We start from the raw sequence: 21,449 nt of genomic DNA, 5'->3' as shown, positions 1-21,449 counted from the left end.
AAAAAATCCACTGCCAAGGGTGGAAAGTCCTAGTGAGTAACGGCACGGCCAAAGGGTCGTCCGTCGACAACATGAGAGGTCGCCAAATGGGCCGACGACATAAGGGCCGCCAGTTGGGCCGCCATAAGGGCCGCCCAAGAGGCCAAAGGGCCGGGTCATTACAATAAAAAGGCGCCTTTTATTGTAACGGCCCGGCCCTCTTGGCCCATTTGGCGGCCCCTCATGTCGTCGACCGTCGGCCCATTCGAACTCTAGACCTCCAGGCTTAAATACTAGAGTTTATGAATCCTGGTAGCCAAGTGAGCGGCACTCACTTGGCTACCAGGATTCATAAACTCTAGTATTTAAGCCTGGAGGTCTAGAGTTCGAATCCTGGGGAAGGTAAAAATCTACTGGCCAGGGGTGGAAAGCCCTAGTGAGTAACGGCACGGCCAAAGGGTCGTCGGTCGACGACATGAGAGGTCGCCAAATGGGCCGACGACATAAGGGCCACCAGTTGGGCAACCACAAGGGCCGCCCAAAAGGCCAAAGTGTCGGGTCGTTACATGGGACAAGCCTCCGATCCCCCTAGTTATGGTTCCCTATAGCTACAAGGCCTGTTGGCTAAATCTTGGCTATATAGCCAAGAGCAATTAAGGGGCACCAATCTTTCAAATTGGGTTGACATTCACAGACACCAAGCTATTGCTGTAAGTATTCTTAATTATATGTTACTAACTTCTTATCATTCTTTCTAACCACATTATTATTTTCTTTAGTTCCTTGCCTCAAGTCTTCACCTAGACCAGCTACTTATGGCTCGGGACTGGGAAAATGGCCAGTTAAAAGCTCAAATAGAAACATTGAAAGCTGCTCTCCCTCCTTCTTATACTGACATGACTCAATTGTGCAAGAAAGTAACTTCATAAGATCAACAACTAGAGGTTATGAAGAAAGAATTACAGGAGTTACAACAGTCTTTGAAAAACAAAGAGCTTGAAAGGAGAACCTTAGAGCTACAAGTGGATCAATTACATTCTGGTCTCCAGATGGAAATTGCTCTGAAGGACAAAGCCCTTTCAGATGTTTCTCATAAAAGCATTGTTTTAGAGAAAGTGGAGAGGCTTCCTAATGTCTTTCTTTCTGAGCAGGCTCAAGAGTCAGTGTTAAGAGATTTTGCTATGCTAGAAGAGCAAGAATAAAGAAAGGCTCAGAATGATGAGATATCTTCACTCTGAAAAGAGATAGAGTAGCTTAAATTAGAAAAAGACACCTTCAAAGACCAAGCTGCTAAACTACAGGCTGAATTTCAAAGTTATAAGAAGCATGAGGAAAGCCGATGGGAAGAGAAACGCCTAACTTATCTAAGGTCTTCGGCGTTTGTTAATGAATATGTTCGTCGAATCATAGGGGCTTTAAATCATTCTGTGGCAGGGATTCTTCAACAACTGAGAGAGGGTGGTTATCTACCTAGGGAACCCCCTTCTCGATTCATAAACCGTCACAGACTCAACCAAGAATTACCCGAAAATTTGACAAGCCATTTTGAGTAAGCATGGTTAAAAAAGACTTATAATTAGAAGATTTGTAATTAGAAGATTTGTAATTAAAAGACTTGTAATTAAGAGACCTGTAATTAAGTAGCTGCAATATTAAATGAAAATTTGGTACTTACCTGTTTTTCCTAGTTTGTATTAACCTGACATTGCTTCCTTTGAAATGCTCCTGAGAACTGAGCATAAGTACTATCTTGTTCAAGAATTCCTTCCTTATTCCTCGAAATTAGATCTTGTTTTGAAAAACTCCTCTATTGGTAATATCTTCATTGACCATATAATTTTGAGCAGTAAAATTTCCCATAACCTCCCTGAACTTCAATCAGGTAGGCGTGTACAGGATTCCATTCATACATTAGAAGGGCATGTAATTCCGCGTGACTTTATATGAAGAACTCCATGAAATTTCTATGCTTTAGTTGAGCATAAATTCCCGAGTAATTTTAGATAAAGAGCATCCTATGATCGGGACTCCAGATAGGGAATGTAATTTTGAAAGATTATATGTATATATTGTTGGTCCCTTTGGAGGCCGGCAAGAGGGGATGGGTGAATTGCCCTACAAAAAATAAACCACAAACCTTTCTCGGATATTCAACTAATTTAAAAGAACTTGTAATAGTAAATAAAAGAGACTAATTAGAAATAAATTTAGACACAGAGGGTTTACTTGGTTTGCAATCAAAGGATTGCTAATCCAAGGCAAAGATGGCGCACTATCTGATTCTCCTCTGGGCGAAGTAGCCTCTTACAGTGTTGACAGTACAAAAGAATAGAAAGCACAGAGAAAATGGATTACAAGTTAGTTGATTAAACTGTGCAGATCAGTGCTATATTTATAGCACTGGTCGGGGCGCCCCGAAGGGTTCCGGGCGCCCTGGGTGGGATAAAACTTTATCCCCTAATGTTCAGTCAATGTCCACATCATCGTGGATGAGATTTGGGTTCCGGGTGCCCGGACCCTCAAACTGTGCCCAGGGCGCCCGGAATGATTCTGGGCACCCGGACCCTTTAAGTCAACCTTGTTGACTCTTTGTGGTCCGGTTCCTCTGCTCCGGTTTAGCTCGTCTCGGTCCAGTTATTCTGTTCCGCTCCGCTAGCTTGGGTGATCTCGGCCATCCGGAATAGGGCTCACCCGAACCCAAGTTCCGGCCTTCTCCTTGAGCAGTCTTCCTTCCCGATTTCTCGTCCTTCTAACGCCGCGCACGTTCTTCTCGTCCACCGGTGTACTCTTCCGCGGTCACCTCATCCCTCGGATGCACCGTACCCGTTGGCTCTCTCCCCATGCCATCCTTCTTGCTAGCCGCATCTTCCGCTCGACTTCCTGTGTTCCTAAGCTTCTGTACACTTAGACACAAGGGTCAGACAAAACAGGACCTAACTTAACTTGTTTGATCACATCAAAACACATTGGGTTTCCAACAATCTCCCCCTTTTAGATGTGAGCAACCCAAATTAAGCTAGGGTAAACAAATGCAATAAAAATAATAAATTTGCAAGTAATTTGAAAATAAGTCTAAAGATTTTTCAATTTTAAAAAATGTACCTCCCCCTAGACTTAACATTGTTCTCCCCCTTTGATCACATAAAAATTGGGGTTCCTTTTAACAAGTCTAAGGTAAAAAAATTCCTCCGAAAAAAAAATTCCTCCAAAAAAAAAATTTCTTCCGAAAAAAAATTTAAGTAAAAATTTCAACATTTCCTAAAAAAAATTTCATAAGTAAAAAAAGTTCTAAGGCAATTTTTATAAAAAATTTTCTAAGGTAATATTTAAAAAAAAAATTCTATGTCAAGTTTTTTTAAAAAAAATTTCTAAGTCAATTTCCAAAAAAAAATTCTAAGAAAAAGAATTTTCTAAGGTAATTTTTTTTTTAATTTGCAATGTTAGAATTTTCTAACTTAAAAAAAATTCTAAGTTAAAAAACATTGAAAAAGAAATTTAATTTCCAAAAAAAATAATATATATGTATATATATATATATTTTTTAAACTGAATATTTTTTGAAAATATTTTCTAAAACAACTTGAATAACCCTTTAAAGCATATTTGCATCAGAAACATTTTCTAAATTAAACAAAATTTTCAAAACAAATGTGTAACAACTTTTAAGCATTATTTAATTTTAATACTTTTCCAGAAAGTTAATTAAACATTTGATTTCAGTATTTTGGCTTCCAGGTCGTGGCGAGGCACTAGGCCTTCTTGGTTATTGGAGCAACAACCACTTCCATAGACAAAGCCTCATAAAAAAACTATCTGTTTAACTTTCTTGCTGAAAAATGCTAAGTTTAATTTAAAATTCAAGTTAAACATGTTTTCGGAACCTAATAGAGGTTCGTTCCTACAGGGTTAATTAAATATTTTCTAGGTACATAGGCCTTTGATATTTTTCTAATTTGATTTTGGTGAAACCTATAATACGAGTTTAGTCCTCTATAATTTCTGAAGTAGAAATATTTAAACCATTAGACTTTTTCAATCTTTCTATTTCTTCTTTTAATTTTTCATTTTCAATTTTTAATTTATCTATATCCTCTATAAGACATGATTTTGCCAAAATTCTTTTTGTTTCTAAAATTTTATTTTCTAATTTGGTATTTTTATTTTCTAATTTATACATGGATTTAGCCATTGCCTTACTATCAAAGTAAAGTTGATCAAGGGGTAAGAGGCATACCTCACTTACCATATCAGACTTGAAGCCTGAATCTCCCCCTTCTTTGCTACTTTCATCTGAGGTCGCTCCCCCTTCATCGATGCTGGGTTCTGATGTACTTTGTCCTTCATAGCTTGCCATCAATGCTAGCCCGACATATTCTTGAATCTCGGACTTAGATGAAGAAGTGTCGTCCCAAGTAGCTTTTAGGTTCTTGTGCTTCTTGGGAATCTTGCCTTTATCCTTCTTTAGTTCTGGGCAATCTTCTTTTAGGTATCCTTCCTTTGACACTAGTAGCAACGCATCCTTCTTCTATTCCTTGGATTCTTTTTATTCTGCATTTATTTAAATTTATTAGATCTAAAAAACTTTTTAAAGTTTCTTACCATGTATGCTTCTTGATCATCTTCTGAGTCTGACTCGGGTTCATCTCTTTTGGTTGCGTTTAGTGCGATCATCTGGCTTGATTCCTTTGTTCCTGCACACCTGGTTTCATGTAATTCAAGAGTGGAGAACAGTTCTTCTAAAGTACTTACCTCCAGGTCTTTCAAAATGTAGTAGATGTCTGTTAGTTAGAGCCCTAGGGCCAATCATATGATGATTGTTGTACGAACTTATTATATCATATTTCTATGTATATAAAGACATTTGTTTTGGTTATTTTACTTACTTGTATTGGTGCCAAATAACTAAGTATAATAGATCCTTGAGTAGAAGGTTCCTATCTATATCAATCGATTGGTTGAATCGATAGTGAGATGATATAGAGAACACTACTCTTAATAATTTCTAGTCAAGTATTAACATTCAGGGACAATGTTAATGCGACGAGACTAGCATGTAGGTCAACTCGATGACTTGATCTCACAAGTCATGGATATAGAGATATCAAGTTGACACATGGGTATGCATTGGAGAATGTATACTGAATGACCCGCCATGAGAAAGTATCATGGATCATTATATGAGTGTCATATACTTTCTCATGTGGCTATTAGTATGACTATTAGTCCTTGGACCTGAAGTCACCATGGTTCCCTACATAAGGAGTTGCATACTTTGGCTTCGTCAAACGTCACCCGTAACTGGGTGGACTATAAAGGCGATTACTGGGTATGTAATAAATTATGCGGAGGGATGTGAGTGATGTAGATGAGATCTATCTCTCCTATATAACGGGAGTTGTTGGTTAATCCTAGGAAAACATACCGGTTCCACTGTACAAAATTTTTTTGTACAAGTGTCGAACCTTTCCTTAAATAACCTATTGTGTTCTTTAGAAGTTAAATTAGAAATCGCAGACGGAACGTAACATCATTGATTCCAAATTTAACTTATCTGTTCTTAATGGTTTAGATTTGAATCGCAAGCGGAACTTAACACTATTGATTCAAATCCAACTATGTTATTAATTCTATTAAATATTAATTTCTAAAATTGGCTTCCAGGACTGGATGGCAAGGCACATGACCTTCTTGGATATGGGGGTAACCACCACCGCCTAGACAAAGCCTTTTAAGGAAAGCTAATATTTAATTTCCTTAAATAACTCTAGGTTAACCAAAAGGAACAATCGAATCACAAATTCAAAAAAGAAGAAAACACAAACTCGAAAAACTTATTCGAAAAACTAGATCAAATGCCTCTTGTGTTTGGAATTCATACAAAGAAAAATAAACTAGCATGATGCGGAAATTAAATACTAGTAATACCTTTCTTTGTGAACTTTAATGACCTCTTGATCTTCTACCGTATTCCTCTTCTAACCTCGGACGTTGTGTGGGCAACGATCTTCCGAGATGAGAACCACCAAACACCTTCTTCTTCCTTCTAGGTTTTAGCCACCAAGAGTCCTTCTTGATAGATAGGTTCGGCCACCACCAATGCTCCAAGGGATGCTAGAGACTAGGCTTCCTTTCTCTCCTTCTTGTCCTTGCTTGATCCGACCACCAACAGAACTCCACCAATGAAGAAGTTTCGGCCAGAATAAGGAGAGGAGAGAAAAAGAGGGGCCGACCACACCACCAAGGAAGAGAGGGAGGAAGAAAAAGAATAGAGTTATTCACCATGAAGGCACCTCTACCTCCTCTTCTATATTCCTTGGTCTTGGCAATAAGGAAATTTTAATAAAAACTTCCTTAATTCCTTTGCCATGAAAAATAAAATTTATTTAATTAAAAAAAAAATTCTTTTCTTAATTATAATGGCCATCCACTTTTAATCCCCAATCAAGGAAAGTTTAATTCACACAAGAATTAAAACTTCCTAATTTGTTTTCGAAAATTTATAAAAAAATTCTCTAATAATTTTTCCCTTCATGGTGGTTTGTAAAAAGAAAATTTTATAAATTAAAAATCTTTCTTTTAAATATGTGGATGATTTCCAAAAATGAAAGTTATCTCTAAAAATTAAAATCTTCTTTCAATCTACAAATAAGGAAAGATATCAAATCTTTTCTTAATCTTTTGTAGAAACTAGTAAAAGAGAATATTTAATTTTTAAACTCTCTTTTAAATCATGAACATGGTTAAAAAAGGAAAGTTTTATCAAAATTAAAATCTACCTTTCAATCTACAAATAAAGAAAGATTTCAAATCTTTTCTTAATCTTTTGTAGAAAGCTATAAAAGGAAAGATTTAAATTTTAAACTCTCTTTTAAAACCATGGAATCCACATAAGAAAAATTTTAATAAATAAAATTCCTTTTTATTTTAATAAGGCCGACCACCTAAGCTTGGGTTCAAGCTAGGGCCGGCCACCTCATGAACCCATGAACCATGCCTTTGGCTGGCCCTAGCTAGGACTCCAAGCTAGCTTTGCCGACCCCTATAGGATGGGTAAGAAGGTGGGTATAGGTGGGTATAGGACTCTATAATTAAGAGACTACGATAGGGACTGAGAGGAGGAATTGGTATTGGTCTCCCGATGAAATTAAGCATCCCGTGTTCGCCCTGGCTAAGATAGGAACTGAGAGGAGGAATTGGTTTTGGTCTCCCGATGAAATTAAGCATCCCGTGTTCGCCCAGAACACATAACTTAATTTCATCAATAATAATTTATTTTACTAAATAACTATTATTGAACTACTGCACCAATCCCAAATTACATTTTGGGCTCCTTCTTATTATGAGTGTGTTAGTCTCCCTGTGTTTAAGATATCAGATGTCCATTAATTAAATGCGTTACTGACAACTCACTTAATAATATCTAGTTCCAAGAGTAGTACCACTCAACCTTATCGTCACGTCGGAATAAGTCCACCTGCAGGGTTTAACATGACAATCCTTATGAGCTCCTCTTGTGGACATTATCAACCTAGATTACTAGGACACAGTTTCCTTCTATAATTAACAACACACACTATAAGTAATATCATTTCTCAACTTATCAGGCTTATTGATTTATCAAGCTAAATCTCACCCTTTGATAAGTTAAAGAAATATATATTAAATATATGTGCTTGTTATTATATTAGGATTAAGAGCACACACTTCCATAATAACTAAGGACTTGTTCTTTTATTAAGTCAGTATAAAAATAACTTTCCTTAAATGGTCCTGCTCAATACACTTAGAGTGAACTAGTGTAATTTATTAGTCAAGATAAACTAATACCTAATTACACTACGACTTTTCCGATGGTTTGTTCCTTTCCATCTCAGTCGTGAGCTACTGTTTATAATTTATAAAGAACTGATAACACGATCTTCTGTGTGTGACACCACGCACTATGTTATCTACAATATAAATTAACTGAACATCTACATTTGGTATATATAAATGTAGACACTTGACCAATATGATTCTTATAAATGTTTATACAAAAGCTAGACTTTTAGTATACACTCCAACAATCTCCCACTTATACTAAAAGACTATGCTGCCATTAAAGCTGCCATACATCTGATTCCCAACCCTTCAACATGTCCTTTAAAAGCTCTTGCCTTAAGGACCTTAGTGAAAAGATCTACAGGTTATCACCTGATGCAATCTAGGCGGCAACAACTTCTCCTCGTTTATACGATGTCTCATATTGGGGTGGTACTTGCGCTCTATTGTGTTTACTTGCCTTATGGACTTATGGTTTCTTCAAGTTTGCTACTGCACACTACAACAAAAACCCTCATAGACATCGGTTTTCCACCGGCGTCTATTACATTTTCGACCGATGTCTATGAAGGCGATGTAAAAGGTCTGCCATTTTAGACATCGGGTTAAAACCGGTGTAGTAACACTTAACGACATCGGGTGTAAAATCGATGTAATATTATATGTTAATAACATCAGTTTTGGCAGCGGTATACGACCAATGTAATATTAGTTAATGACATCGGTTTTGCAGCAGTGGAAAACTGATGTAATATCAGTATTATTTAACGACACAGATTCGATTTCCGAAACATTGAAAAACCGATATTATACAGAAAAGTCAATATCCATGTAACCAACACATAAATATTATACACATCAAGTCCGTATCCACCAATTGACTAGTTGAGGTACCAATTAGCCTACTACTTAAGTAAGAAGCCCTTTAATTCAACTGTTCGGCATCCATCTCTTTGCTTGATTTCTTCTACCTCATGAAGGCCACCTTCTTTATCCTTTCCTTTACGTCAACTGCAGATGCATCTGCCACTTCAGCTTCAATGTCTCCTTTCTCCTGATTCTGATCATGCTCCTCCTATTCCTTTGATGATTTTTCTTTCTTGGATTTCTTCTTCTTTAAGATTCTGTTCTCTGAAGGAGCACCAACACTTTCTTTCTTCTCCCCTTCACTACTTTGCTCCAATTGCTTCTTGTCTGCATAACAAGGATAAACAAATTCAACACACATTAAACAGTTGCTTTATATGTATGAAGCAACTCAAGTGAATTAAAATTTACTATCTATCAAAAATAAACTAATTAAAATTTGCAATGCCCATTTCATATATAGAAGTGCATCCAGCTCTGCCATTTCCTTTTTCTTAAGCTCCTTCTTTGACAGTTGCCTTTGGGTGGTGCTGAAACAAGAGCAGGTTTCTCAATGGTTGGTTCTTTCCTAACAGCCTCTGGTTCATTTTCAGGTTCCTCAACATCATCATCATCACCCATGTCAAGACCATCATCCTCACTTTCACTTTCCTAAACACAGGAAAAAAGAGAGTACTTGTTAAAAATAAAATAAACTTAAATATCTGATATAAACAAACATGTAAGAAAAGAACTGACTCTCACATGTGAGAGTAAAGCAAATAGTAGATAAGCATAATCACTAGCAAGCAACAGAATTAGCTAATAGGAAGAGAAGATTTTTATTTAAACAGATAACCTCAGAAACTCAAAAAGATTCTACTTGTATTGACATAATAAATTTCAATAACCTCAGACAATCACCATTAAAATAATATTACAATAGAGGAGAATATTAAATTAAGAATTACTAATATTACCTTTTAGAGCAATGTTGAAACACCATCTTCTTCAAAATGCTACTAAATCTTGAATTGTGATTGAGCTTAAAGATTATTCTCATATTTTAAGTTGATACTACAACAAAGGAATAAGCAAAGAGTGATACAACATGCTAGTATGAAAAACAATCTAAAACATAGATTTAAATAATGGTTTAACTGGCCACGATATCAATAGCACATAGATAACTGGATATTGGTGTATTAGTTAGCTTGACTATGGAAACAATGTTAGATGCCTAACACAATTGAATTAGACTACACAAATTTCTGCAATTATCTCATGTGAGAATAAAATCCCAGATAATGCATTTCAATTTCTATTACGTTTAAAGTTAGACTAAAATCATACGATTGTTTAAAATGACTGCTAGGTAATTACAGGAGGGGAAGTGATTGCTTCTTGGAGAAAAATTACGTAACTCTACTCACAAAATCTTTTGAAAGATTCCAATGAGTACAATTTTTAATTAAACTATACTGTCACAGATAACAGAAAGCATAATATAAGTATCCCTGTGTGCAAGGGTTTATTAAGTGTATCCCTAGACAAGTATCAGGATGTTGAATTTGCAGCCTAACAGAATGGATAGTATTAATTTGAGATTTTGAGAGAAAGCACACATTTAGTATAAATCACAAAGGTATTTATACGGATCAATTTGAATGCTCGATGGTTTATAGAATGCAGGTAGTTTCTCCACCTCATAACCATATCAAGTATAAACATTTGTAGCCAAAAGAAAGCATAATATAAGGATTGAAGGTAAACAAGTCAAGAAGAAGAATGAGAAGGGAACAAAGGAATGATACTTTTAAACTTTGGTATTAATACAACTCAAAGTTGCTAACAAAATTGATACGAATCCCATCATTTAAAGGGAAAAAGTAATTTTTCCTAAAATATACATGGAAAAGAAAAGAAACAACAAATTAGAGAGGAACTATGTTTCGGAGAAACTACCCAACACACAAAAGCCATTGTTTCTTAGTTGCATTTTTCATAACAAAGAAAAAGGAACAATTCATACCATTTTGTCTGGTTACGAGCGACTATGTGTAATGCTTTGTCATTCCACTCAAGATCACACCAACCCCTCCATATTTCCATCATAGTGGAAGAGTATTATGGAGCAATTTCTAGGTAAAAACTTAGAAATAAAACATTCAAAAGTAATACTAGAGTTGTATCAATCAAAAAACAAAGCATTCTATTACATTCCTCTTTTAGATTAAACAAAAATGTCCTGCATTGGATGCTTACTCTACGAACAGTGTCATCCACATTTTTTTCTGTGAAATGCCAACAGCTAGTGCCAAGAGTGTTGAATAGATGTGATTAGTGTTCTCCACTGCTATCTAATGCAATCCACTTGGTTAAAATAGTGAGTATAAGAACAGGAAAGTATTTGAAAGAAAAATAACATCATTGAAATGAGCAACATGAAGAAAAACAATCTTCATTTAAATAATAACATATTCATGATTAAAATATAAAGTATAGTTGCTTCTAGTTATCAAATAAGCTAGGCATATCTAGAAGCCAACAGGGATGTCAGAGTAAAAGAGACTAAATCACAATAATTTGCTGATAAAATTGGCTTAGAATCCCATACACAAAAATCAAAATATCTTTAATAGGAAAGTCAATGTGTCAAAATAACATATTTCCAAGAGCCAACTAAACAGAAGATGGATTATGAACAGTTTACATGGTAGAAACAGAGGTAGTGGTTAGTAATTTTTACAGGTCCATGACTCATGGACGATACTTGATGCAAATATATATGGACCAAAATTCCAAAGTCACGTGTCGCAACCAAACAGGGAAATGCATGTCCAGATGGTTTCACTACAAACTGTTTATATGCGCATGCCGACAGTCCTGCTTAGTATGAGGCACAACAACTCTTACAAATATAGATCATTCATTGTGTGTCCCCATCAATATAAGACAAACTCAACTGAGTGCAACCAAAATCTCATAATCGCCTACTGGCCATCGAACTGTTCGTAGAATTAATGGAAGGTTATTTAATATGAAAAATAAAGAAAAGAGGTAAAGACTCGTATCTAAAAGTCAAAAACAAAAACAAAACAAAAAAAAACAAAACTCTAACAGCCATAAAAGAGATACAGTGAAATTACTTTTGAATCAGAAGAGGAACTCTGCAACAGAGATTTGAACTCCAAATCAGAGGAGGATTCGACGATGCCGTGGGGCAAGCCCTGGAGCATGCTCCACCACGAACTCTGCCACCCATACCAACACCATCAAGAGGCTGAAATGCCAAAACACATGAAATAAAAGAGAGCGCATGACGCTCATACCTTGGAGACCACGACAGGCTGGGCACGCTGCGCATCCACCTGAGAAGTGAAGAGAAGAGAAAGAAACGGCGCCAACGACTTGATGTTGAGGTATTGGTCGACGGAGTGGAGGGTTCCTCTGATGGCGAGATTGTTCTTCAACTCCACCGTCACTTCTTTACCTACCAACTCCTTGAAGTACGAGAAGAAGAGCTGCAACGAAACAAAAACCAAATCGAGATAAGGAGAAAAAAAATCTTCAACCGCAGGGAGTCGAGGATGACAGAGAACGCTGTAGTCGAAAGCAAAGGTACCATCTTTGCGGCAAAGATCGAGAGGGAGAGAGGAAAGAGGGCAACAGTGAGGTTCCTGCAAACTTAGAATTTAGAAATAAAAGGCACAATTTGATCGTCTTCATCGGATCGGTGGAACTTAGTATCACCTTTCCCCCTGGTCGTCTTCATCTTGCCTCCCTTCGCCGCTACTACTCTGGAACCCTAGAAAACAAGACCAACTCGCCACCTCTCCTTCCTCGAAATGCGAAGAAGGGCTCCTCATCTTACCCAAAGGGAGGAGGTGGAGGAGATGTGTCGTGAGTCAATCCTGATCGGGAGAGGAACAGGCTAGGAGGAAAGTGGTGGTGGCGTCGCGACGGTATACTGTGGATGGTGGACGGCGCGATATAGGTTTAGGTTTGGAGGGAAGAGTGAAGTGTTGCAAATTTTGGCTAAGTATTGGTGGAAAAATTAAATTATTATTTTTTGGTTCATTAACACCGAGTTTTAAAAACCGCTGTTAAAACTAGTGTCTATTAACGAAAAAAGGCGCTCATAAACATCGGCTAAAAAACTGATGTCTATGAGCGAAAATCCACGCTCATAGACACCGGTTTTTAGAAAAATCAGTGTAAAATACTCAAAGACATCGGTTTTTGCTTAAAACTGTTGTTGTTCCACCGATGTCTATAAGCGTTTTTCTTGTAGTGGCACCACTATTATTACAATAAATTGTAATAATTTTTGGGCAAACCAGAAAACATGTCTAAGTTCATCATGAAGTATCTGAGCCATACAGCTTCTATGACTGCCTTAGAGGCTTCCACTTACTCAGCTTCTATGGTGGAGTCCGAAAAATCACTTTTGCTTATCACTCTTCAATAGTTATGACTTTACCTCCTAAAGTAAACACAAAACCCCGAGGTTGACTTACTATTGTCCCTATCCAACTGGAAGTTAAAATTCGTACAACCCATAGGGAGCAAATTATCAGCCTTGTAAGTTAGCATATAATCTCAAGTGCCTCTAAGGTACTTCAATATAAGCTTTACCGCGGTCCAATGTCCTTGTCCAGGGTTACTTTGATATCTGTTAACTATTCCCTTAGCAAAACATATTTCTGATCTCATGCATAACATACATTAGCCTTCCGACAGTCGAAGTATAAGGAACTACCTTCATTTCCTCTATCTCCTTTGATATCTTCGGAGACATCTCTTTAGATAAAACTACTCCGTGCTGAAAAGGTAAGAAACCTTTCTTGGAGTTGTGCATGCTTAAAACAAGCAAGGATTGTTTCGCTATATGAAGCTTGGAATAAGAAAAATATATTCTTTTCTTGCGATCCCTTTGATCCCAAGAATATATGCATTCTCCCAAGTCCTTCATATCGAATTGTTTGGACAACCATACCCTTACTTCTAACAACACTTTGATATTGTTTCCAACTACCAAAAATGTTATCTACGTATAGTACAAGAAATACCACCATGTTTCCATCATACTCTTTATATGCACAAGACTCATTTGGTTATTAAATAAATCCATACATCTGGACTACTTTATTAAACCGGATGTTCCAAGACCTTGAAGCTTTACTTCAGTCCATAGACTGATTGAGCTTACACAAGATGCTCTTTGCTCTTTGCAATGAACCCTTCTGGTTGCTATATATGGATGTTTTCTTCAAAACTTTCATTAAGGAAAACTGTCTTGACATCCATTTGCTAAATCTCATAGATAAAAGAATCCGAATAGACTAAAGCATGGCTACCGGTAAAAAAATTTCCTTTTTCAACAAGCCTTTCTTTGAAAGTTTCTACCTTTCTGTCTATCCCTCTTTTCCTATTGTAGACTTATTTTCACCCAATGGCTTTTACACCATTTGGTGATTTTATAAGCTCCCAGACTCTATTAGAATACATATATTCTGTATTCTTTGCAATGATGCTGCATCTTTATCTTGGAGTGCTTCGTCATATGTCCGGAGATCAGGTTCATGTCCACTAGGGATTGAGTCCAAAGACTCTCCCAAAACATGCATCTTTTAGGTTGCCTAACAACCCTCCCACTACGACGAGGCACTTTCTGCAATTGGGTATCATTTGTGATACGTGTTGCAGTTTCTTGTGATATTTCATCTTGTACAGTTGGTACTAGGTTAGACAATTTTTACTCATGGGCTTGTGGCTCATAGTATAGTCCTTTTCTAAAATCGGGCATTTGTGCCAACAATGACCTTCCGATTTTAAGGACTACAAACCTCTTTTCATTTTTCTAGAATTACTCACAAACAAGTGAACTCATGTCCAACTTATCAGTGTCTCTCATGTGCTAGACCACCCAAATCCGAATATGCTTCAGTCTAGGCTTACGCCCATTCTACAATTCTATGGGAGTAGAAAGTTCTAACTTAGAAGGTACTATGTTCACTTCCGTTTCCAGTGTATATCCTTAAAATGAATTTGGTAATTTTCTGAATAACTCATCATCGATCTAATTATTCCATAAGATCCTTATACCTTCATTCTATTACACCATTCTGTTGGGGTGTACCTGGTGCAGTTAGTTGGGATTAAATCCCGACTTCTGATAAGTGACTTCTAAACTCTCCTAAGAGGTACTCGTTACTATGATTTCACCGTAGTGTCTTGATACTTTTACTTTGACGTTACTCCACATCAGCCTAGTACTCTTTGAATTAATTAAAGCACTTAGACTTGTGGCGCGTCAAGTAAATATATCTTTATCTTGAATAGTCGTCTATAAAAGAGACGAAATATTTGAAACAACCTCTTGCTTGGATAGTCAAAGGTCTACACAAATCAAAATGAACCAATTCCAACATATCTTTGGCTCTATATCCCTTAGACTTAAAAGCTTCTTGGTTATGTTTCCCAAGCAAGACTCGCAGGTTGGAAAGATTTCCACTACCAATGAACCCAAAAGTTCATTGGTTATTATCCTTTGAATCCTACTCAAGTTAATATAACCTAGTCTTAGATGCCAAAAATATGATTGGTTTATTTCTGAAGGTTACTTTCTCTTATTTGGAAAATGTGTTATTAATTTCCGTTTATTACATCGTGAGAATTATTGGATTATAAATTGTCAACCAACGTACCAGAACAGATAACTTTCCTATTTTTCTTGATAACAAGTTTGTTATCAAAATAGACAGAATATCTATTCTTTAATAGTTTAGAAACTGAAATCAGGTTCTTTCTAAACTTAGTACGTAAAGATAATTTCTGAAAATCCATATTTTATTCCTATCATAGGATAAACATCTCCCACTGCAACAGCTGCTACTTTTGCAGTAGTGCCCATGTAGACGGTGTTTTCCTTTTCATATAGTTGTCAGGTTTCCTGGAACCCTGCAATATATTATAGACATGATCAGTGGTTCCCGTATCTACACGCCAGGTACCGGTAGATAACTCCACTAAACATGTTACAACTAATGAATAAAATACACCTGAATTGTTCTTAGTTCTAAGAAGACAGTCTACCTTAATGTCCAAGTCCAATTTCCAATCATTATAATTGGGACAATTAAGTCTTTTCTATAGTATAACAATTAGGGGATTGACAAACATTTAAAATCCTAAGAATCACAAAAATATTTGGTCAAGACCAACACTTTAAAATCCTCGTGAATTTTGTATGCCATGATAGTGTGGACGTATACAAATTGAAAAAGAGATTTTGTCCATTAATTTTATTATCTCGTCATCCTAACTTCATTACAAATAAAATTAATAGTTGGTCTATCTTTTATCAAATATTTGGTCAAAACTTTTGAATTTAAAATAACATTGATTCTTTAAATAATAATATTTAAATTCACCAACACCTCAAAACACCAGGAATTTTGCATGCCACGATAGTGTGGACATATACAAATTCGAACATTTGTAAGAGGAGGGTTTTACCCATTAATTATCTTGTCAATAAATCTTTATGACAAATAAAATTACCTCAACCACCGTGAATTTTGTATACCACGATAGTGTGGACGTATACAAAACCAAACATTTGTAAGAGGAGTTTTTCCCATCAATTTTATTTTCTTGTCATCTTGACAAATAAAATTACCTTATACACCATGAATTTTGTATGCAACAATAGTGTGGATGTATACAAAAACTACACATTTGTAAGAGGAGGTTTTAATTTTATTATCTTGTCAACTTATCTTTTTGACAAATAATAGTTAGTTTTCCTTTGGTCACACAAATAATAGTAGTGACTCCGATGGGGAGGATACTATTAGGCGTGCCTAAGTGTATACCATTACTTGACACTAAGTCCATTAATAAGATTGTGCCCCTTCCGATGGGGAACATCACACGCTCTTAATTAATTTCCTATAGTCATCCTAAATGGAAGTTTGATCTAGTGATCCGCAAACAAACTCATCCGATATGGAGGAAGGCACTCAGAGTCAACGCGCAAGTTTGTTTGCATCACTTACAAACCAGTAATGGAGACCGTGGAATTTATTAAAATAAATCCCTCTCCCACTTAGTTATTTAAAGTGAGGAATTTTAAACTATCCTAGCATACATCACATGCATACATACACATCACAGTAAATAAAAGCAATAAATATGGAAATTATTTTTCCAACTATTATGGCTTTTTCCATCACTGTCCTCCGTGTGCTCCAACCCTAGCTGCTGCCATCTTTAGCCACCGCCAACGGGTCGAATCGTTGCATCCATCTTGCTTCTTATTCCGCTGTGCCTCTAGTGCTCCAAAAGTACCACACCTCGCAAGCATCCGATCAGCGACAAAAAGAAAATTTTACATATATCGATCCTATATTCCTCGAGGGAATGTACATGTAATCTAGATCGAAAATAAAATTCTAAAATCCTAGGGCTAATACAGCCCTTGCTGTATTAGTTACATACAATCATGCACACACACAATAATGCCCTTGACATATCCAAGGGTCCAATCACACACAACATATATAAGCCAGAATAGTTAGAGCCTGCAACCAAAAAGTTAGCACATCCTACTATTATCCTACCTAAATTATGTATGACATGTGCATAACTTATTTGAATTCTAAACACACAGAGGCAAACACTTGCTCTGATATCAATTGTTGGTTAATCCTAGGAAAACGTACCGGTTCCACTATACAAAAATTTTTTGTACAAGTGTCAAACCTTTCCTTAAATAACCTATTGTGTTCTTTAGAAAAATTAGGAATTGTAGACGGAACTTAACATCATTGATTCCAAATTTAACTTTTCTGTTCTTAATGGTTTAGATTTGAATCGTAAGCGGAACTTAACACTATTGATTCAAATCCACCTATGTTATTAATTCCATTAAATATTAATTTCCAAAATTGGCTTCCAGGACTGTATGGCGAGGCACATGTCCTTCTTGGATATGGGAGCAACCACCACCACCTAGACAAAGCCTTTTAAGGAAAGCTAATATTTAATTTCCTTAAATAACTCTAGGTTAACCAAAAGGAACAATCGAATCACAAATTCGAAAAAGAAGAAAACACAAACTCGAAAAACTTATTTGAAAACTAGATCTAATGCCTCTTGTGTTTGAAATTCATACAAAGAAAAATAAAATAGCATGATGCGGAAAATAAATACTAGTAATACCTTTCTTTATGAACTTTAATGACCTCTTGATCTTCTACCGTATTCCTCTTCTAACCTCAGACGTTGTGTGGGCAACAATCTTCTAAGACGAGAACCACCAAACACCTTCTTCTTCCTTCTAGGTTTCGGCCACCAAGAGTCCTTCTTGATAGATAGGTTCGGCCACCACCAATGCTCCAAGGGATGCTAGAGACTAGGCTTCCTTTCTCTCCTTCTTCTCCTTGCTTGATCCGGCCACCAAGAGAACTCCACCAATGAAGAAGTTTCGGCCAGAATAAGGAGAGGAGAGAAAAAGAGGGGCCGGCCACACCACCAAGGAAGAGACGGAGGAAGAAAAAGAATAGAGTTGTTCACCATGAAGGCACCTCTACCCCTCTTTTATATTCCATGGTCTTGGAAAATAAGGAAATTTTAATAAAAATTTCCTTAATTCCTTTGCCATTAAAAAGAAAATTTATTTAATTAAAAATAATTTTCTTTTCTTAATTATAATGCCCGGCCACTTTTAATCCGTAATCAAGGAAAGTTTAATTCACACAAGAATTAAAACTTCCTAATTTATTTTCGGAAATTTATAAAAAAATTCTCTAATAATTTTTCCCTTCATGGTGGTTTTTAAAAAGGAAATTTTATAAATTAAAAATCTTTCTTTTAAACATGTGGATGATTTCCAAAAATGAAAGTTATCTCTAAAATTAAAATCTCCTTTCAATCTACAAGTAAGGAAAGATATCAAATCTTTTCTTAATCTTTTGTAGAAACTTATAAAAGAGAATATTTAATTTTTAAACTCTCTTTTAAATCATGAACATGGTTAAAAAGGGAAAGTTTTCTCAAAATTAAAATCTACCTTTCAATCTACAAATAAGGAAAGATTTCAAATATTTTCTTAATCTTTTGTAGAAAGCTATAAAAGGAAAGATTTAAATTTTAAACTCTCTTTTAAAACCATGGAATTCACATAAGAAAAATTTTAAAAAATAAAATTCCTTTTTATTTTAATAGTGCCGACCACCTAAGCTTGGGTTCAAGCTAGGGCCGGCCACCTCATGAACCCATGAACCATGCCTTTGGCCGGCCCTAGCTTGGACTCGAAGCTAGCTTGGCCCGCCCCTATAGGATGGGTAAGAAGGTGGGTATAGGTGAGTATAGGACTCTATAATTAAGAGGCTACGATAGGGACTGAGAGGAGGAATTGGTTTTGGTCTCCCGATGAAATTAAGCATCCTGTGTTCGCCCCAAACACATAACTTAATTTCATCAATAATAATTCATTCCACTAAAGAACTATTATTGAACTACTGCACTAATCCCAAATTACATTTTGGGCTCCTTCTTATTATGAGTGTGTTAGTCTCCCTGTGTTTAAGATATCAGATGTCCATTAATTAAATGAGTTACTGATAACTCACTTAATTAATATCTAGTTCCAAGAGTAGTCCCACTCAACCTTATCGTCACGTCGGACTAAGTCCACCTGCAGGGTTTAACATGACAATCCTTATGAGCTCCTCTTGGGGACATTATCAACCTAGATTACTAGGACACAGTTTCCTTCTATAATCAACAACACACACTATAAGTAATATCATTTCCCAACTTATCAGGCTTATTGATTTATCAAGCTAAATCTCACCCTTTGATAAGTTAAAGAAATAAATATTAAATATATGTACTTGTTATTATATTAGGATTAAGAGCACAGACTTCCATAATAACTAAGGACTTGTTCTTTTATTAAGTCAGTATAAAAAGAACTTTCCTTAAATGGCCATGCTCAATACACTTAGAGTGTACTAGTGTAATTTATTAGTCAAGATAAACTAATACCTAATTACACTACGACTTTTCCGATGGTTTGTTCCTTTCCATCTAAGTCGTGAGCTACTGTTTATAATTTATAAAGAACCGATAACATGATTTTCTGTGTGTGACACCACACACTATGTTATCTACAATATAAATTAATTGAACATCTACATTTGGTATATATAAATGTTGACACTTGACCAATGTGATTCTTATAAATGTTTATACAAAAGCTAGGCTTTTAGTATACACTCCAACAGGAGTGACATCGTTATTCTTGATAGAGTGAGACCACTAAGTGCATGGCCATGCCCAAGTGAGTCAATATGAGATATTGAGCTCATTTGATTAGAGTGAGTCTACTTGGAGTTCAATATTTAGATTGATTAGAGGATGCCACGGTCTATGCCTCACATTGATCAATCTAGGTGTCAAGGATAGAAGGACACTTGTCATATATTGTGAAGAGTCACAATTAGTAGTCACAAGGTGATGTTGAATCTCAACATTCTTGTAACTTGGGTAGTAATGATGTGTTGTTAGATACTGCTCATTACTTATGCTTCTAAATGGGTTTAGGAGCATTGCCAATGTTACAAGAACCTATAGGGTCACATACAGAAGGCAATTAGATGGAGATTAGGTTCATTTGATGTACCTAGAGGATTAGGTTCATATGATGAACCAAATTGGATTAAGAGTAATCCAAATTAAACTAATTGAGTTGGACTTGATTTGATTCATTTGTTCAATGGATTAAACCAAATTTAGATTATGTTTCATTGAATTAATTTAATCAATGAATAGAGATTCATTATATTAAATTGATTTGAATCAAATGGTTAGATTTGATCAACCATGGGAGAGAAGTGGTCAAGTTTGACTTGACTTGAGAGGAAAGATGAAAGGTCAAGTTTAACTTGACCATTGCCACCTCATTTGTGAGTTGGCATTAAGTGGGCCAATGATGATTTTCCACATCATCAAGGATAGTACATGTGTGTGCCACCTCATGAGGGAGATTAAGAGTTGTGACTCTTGGCATTCCATGGAGGTTAAAAACCCCTCTTGAATTGGCCGACCACTTTAGTGGTGTTGATTGCTCTTGTGTGCTATTCAAGGCTTCATCTTCTTCCTCCTTGTTTCTTCTTCTCTCCCTCTCCTCCACCTTGGCCGAAACCTTCAAGGGTGCTAGTACACTCTAAGGTTTCTTCTCCACCTTTTGTTCGTGTGGATACACATAAAGGGGTGTTCATTTGATACCCTTGAGATCCGGCGAACCTTGGACGAGTGGGATAAGCGAAGGGCTTCGCATCAAAGGTATAAACTCCTAAACATGTAGATCTAAAGTAGATCTAGGATTAGAAAACTTGTACATGTAAAATTTTAATATTCACACGGATCCGGTCACTACAACATTTTTTACTTTTGGCAACGCCTCTCATTGCAACGGCTTAAAAACCGTTCTCTTAAAGTACATTAGGCCACGGTTTTTAATAGTGTTGGTTTAATAAAAAATTTTAATATGCAACGATTAAAAACCGTTCTCTAAAATACATTTATTAAAAAAAATTATACTAAATAGATTAGGCAACGGTTTTTAATATTTTTTTTTAAATATTGTTGCGCTAAATTAAGCAACGATTTAAACTACAATATTCTTTATTTTTTGCAACGCCTCTCATTGCAACAGTTTAAAAACCGTTCTTTTAAAATACATTAGGCAACGGTTTTTTTTTAATTTTTTTGCAACGATTAAAAACCGT

The sequence above is a fragment of the Zingiber officinale genome, chromosome 11B, assembly GCF_018446385.1.
Source record: "Zingiber officinale cultivar Zhangliang chromosome 11B, Zo_v1.1, whole genome shotgun sequence".
Lineage (NCBI taxonomy): Eukaryota > Viridiplantae > Streptophyta > Magnoliopsida > Zingiberales > Zingiberaceae > Zingiber > Zingiber officinale.
Note: the sequence above shows the minus strand (reverse complement) of the source record.